Genomic DNA, 3,894 nt, shown 5'->3' with positions numbered 1-3,894 from the left:
AAACAACAGTGCTCAAGGTTCCCCAGATGGCTTTGTGTCCTTCAGATGGAAATAAGAAGGTTTGCTGACAGTGTGCTTCTCCTGTCTCTCTGTTCCCATTTTAAAAGAGACATAACAAAGAGTTAGTTTTAACTGTGCTTCCTTGTACTAATGTAACTTTGACATGTAATACTTGGCATGCTCTTTCTGACCAAATGCTCTCTGTGAAAAAAGGAGTTTATAAAAAGCAGAAGTGATATTCATTAAAGTGTCTATTGAGCAAGACTCACTAGTCCCCTCAACTTTTATGGCTCCAGTCACCCAGGTCTAGCCAATAAATGGCAACACCTCACCATATAAACAAACAATCATAAAAGACAGATTGAAAACCTAGATACATAATATGGTAGAACATTAAAATTTCAATGGAATGTTAGTGTTTAATATCAATTCAGGAAATCTTCAAACACATGTAGCCTCTAAAATGTGTATTACCTGACTGGCATGAACTGGATCTTAGTGAGCCTCCATGAAGGTTATGCCAGCAACAGAATTGACAGTTTCTGACTTCACAATGTAAAAGCCAAGCAAATAGGCCCGTGTAATTATACATTTATTAAATTTTAATTACCAGACCCTCAGCCTATACTAATAATAATTAAATTAGGTTATTTAGATGTTGTATTTTTCAATAAAAAAGTCAATCTGAGTAATCAAATGCCCTTACCAGAAACTGGAAATAGTGTCAAACTGAAATGAGGAAAAATCAAATTTCCAGCAGAAAGTGCAGTGTGAATAGAAGCATGGCCTGCTCCTCAGAGACCCTCCATCCCTCAGACTCCAGATCTGCCCTTAGCTGGTGGAATCTTAGAAACAAATTGAAGTTATCTTTACCCTGAGAAGATCTTGGGCCCATGTTGTAGCTACCCAGTGATACAAGCAAATCTTCAAGCACCAGTGAACCCCATGCACCTCACTGTGATGACCTGATGGTTTCAGCTGTGAACTCTAAGGGCAATGGAACATATGAGCTTCTGGGTCTCCTAACCAAAGACTCCTAGAACCAGGCAAACCTCCAATCATGTGGTGGTGGGCAAGGCTGGGTGAGGAGGGTGGCAGGTGACTAAGCCATGTGGAGACAAATAGGGCCTGACTAAACAGTTATGTAAATGAAAGCAACATCAACTCAGGGCATTGAGTTGTGCATATCTGGGTCCTGGAGAAACCACTCTTAGCCACTTGTAAGGGAGCTCACCTCCTCCTAACAAAAATAATGACGTCCATAATGGTCCTCAAAGATGAGAGGATCCTCAGACACTGGCATGGATGGAATGATCGCAGGCCATCAGACATTAGGTGTTTCTTCCACCACAGAGAAAATGTTGAGTATTGCATTTGCCAAATGTAAATGTCTGGAGAAATTTTCTGATCTTTATAAAAGATAATGAATAAATTTAAGATCAGCCAAGCAATTAGTTATCAGCTATTCAAAGGAGTGTAGAACATTTAGAAACAAGAAAATGTATGAGTGATATTATATGTACTCCAGCAAACGTATATAAAATTACATTTTACATGTATTCTTTTCTTATGAAAAGGTAGAAGATGTATATACAAACAAATTGACTCTATGTGGTGAGCTTTGGAAGATGTTCATTTCCTATTTAAATCATCATATATTTGCAAAGATTCTGCAAACATTTTACAAATATTACATTTTACATTAACCAGCTAGTGCTCCAAAAATATGAACTTTTGTTTCCTTTAGAATTCAAAAGGCACTCCACATGAATTTTGAAGAAGCTGTCAGAGAATAGTGTAACTGTAGCTGCTGTTCCTTTAGAAATATTGCTGGTATATTTAATATGGTATACATGAGATAGTTAACCAAAAGGCATTGATTGATATTTTCCAGAATCATTTTCCTTCTTTATCAATGTGATTTAAATATTGTTGTTTGATATTTATACTAAGAAATAATCCATTCATAAAGTACGTTGAAATTGTAAGATGATACTAATGATCATGTGAGAAAAGAGTACAAGGGGGGAAGGGGAGAGGGTGGGAGAGGAGGGCAGGAGGGTGAAATGACCTAAACAATGTACACATGTGAATAAATGAATAAGAAAAAAATTTTAAATAAGGTTCAAGTGAAAATTGGAAAAAAAACAGAAATATGTAACATATAAAAACAGATTTTGTTTACATATAGCAATTCTTTTCAAATATAGAGACAAAATGAGAAAAAATGGCACTTTACTATTCACTAGAATAATACATTATGAAAATTTTTGATGAACTTTGACATTTCAAAAATTTTGCCAAATCAATGCAGAAACAAAAATGGTTGTAAGATTTGGAGCACTTAGCCAATTATTATCACAAATATTGATCCTTTCATTTATTTAATTCACAGGTAAAACTGTACCAAGATTTGAAATACCACCAGGAATATTCTAGATCAGTACATTAGAGACAGCTTAACAATTTTATGGGTATATTAGTTATCGTTCACAATATTACATTACATAGTCATCCAAAGTAGCATTTGTTGTTTGCTTTCTTGAAAATTGGAATATATATGTGTATAAAAATGTATGTATAAAAGATATTTATGAACATACATTTGCATATATTCTTTAATTTTATATCTCTGAATTCTATGTATTTTATAACTTTGTCTAAACCAACCTGGTCTGGGGAATTTGGTTTTTATTGGAAAATCAATCATTAGTTTATTACATATGAGAACTATTTAAGTCATCCACAATAAATGGACCACAGCAGGATCAGATCAGAGATTTATAAATTAACAGAAAATTCACAAATGATGGCTAAATTGTCAGATGTTCAAATTTAATCCCAACTGGATTTGTTTTGTTCCCAAGTAAGCAAAGCCACAGGCAGAACTACACTAATAGCTTTTACATATTTACATAAAGAATGTCCCTCGATGAAATAAAGTATGTAGTAAACAAATCTATATCTAACAAAATAGATTCATTCTACTAACTTGTATTTCTATGTTTTCTACTATATGCAGACTATCAATGTGCATCAGTGGACCCCACTTCTAGTTTTCTTTTAGTTGAAAGAACAAGGTAGGCTAAACACCAAATATGTCAACTTTTCCTTTTCAGGTAATATGTGATTAAATTCTACTGTAGACAATTTGAACACTAAGATTATGTTTATCTGAGAGACAATCCTTCTCTTCTTACCTTCTTGTTTTAGTTTGTTCCATGCATACTTTGCATAGCCCTTCTAGTCTCTGTCCATACAACAAACCTCATTTTCTTTCTGCCATCACTTTTTACTACTAAAAAAAATCACTAATGTATATATGTGTAGTTTCTGTAATCAGACATTCCTACATGTGGCATCCTGTGTTGATGTTCTGTTCTGCTGAGAAGGCATCCTGTATGGACACTTGTCAGAAAACTCAGACCCATTCTTCAAGTCTCAAATCAAGCTCTAGTTTTCTCAACTATAAAATATGAATATTGTTAAACACTTCTCAATATTGCTTTAAAAGAGATAATATAAAATTGTCATTGGGTGATGTTATTGACAAAAAGGAATTGCTCAAGATGAGAGTTCACTACTGTTGGATTCCAGAATTAATTAGAATGATTAAATATTGAATATTAATTTTGAAAAGTCAACTATTGATGATTTTACAACGTAAAACCTCAGTGAAATAACGTATGATTAAGAGACATTTCAACTAACTGCATCTTCTGTGTTCAATTTACCTATACTTAAGTCATTCATGGGTAAATAATTAATTATTAAATTTTCCAAATAAACAAATTCTCTAGACCAGGATGGTCTAGAAAAAGACATAGATTTAAACAATTTTAGGTAATAGTGAATATTATGTATCTATATATGTATATACATCTATAAGTATAC

This window comes from Castor canadensis, chromosome 19 (assembly GCF_047511655.1).
Source record: "Castor canadensis chromosome 19, mCasCan1.hap1v2, whole genome shotgun sequence".
Lineage (NCBI taxonomy): Eukaryota > Metazoa > Chordata > Mammalia > Rodentia > Castoridae > Castor > Castor canadensis.
The sequence above is the reverse complement of the archived record's forward strand: the minus strand, read 5'-3'. Positions refer to the sequence as shown.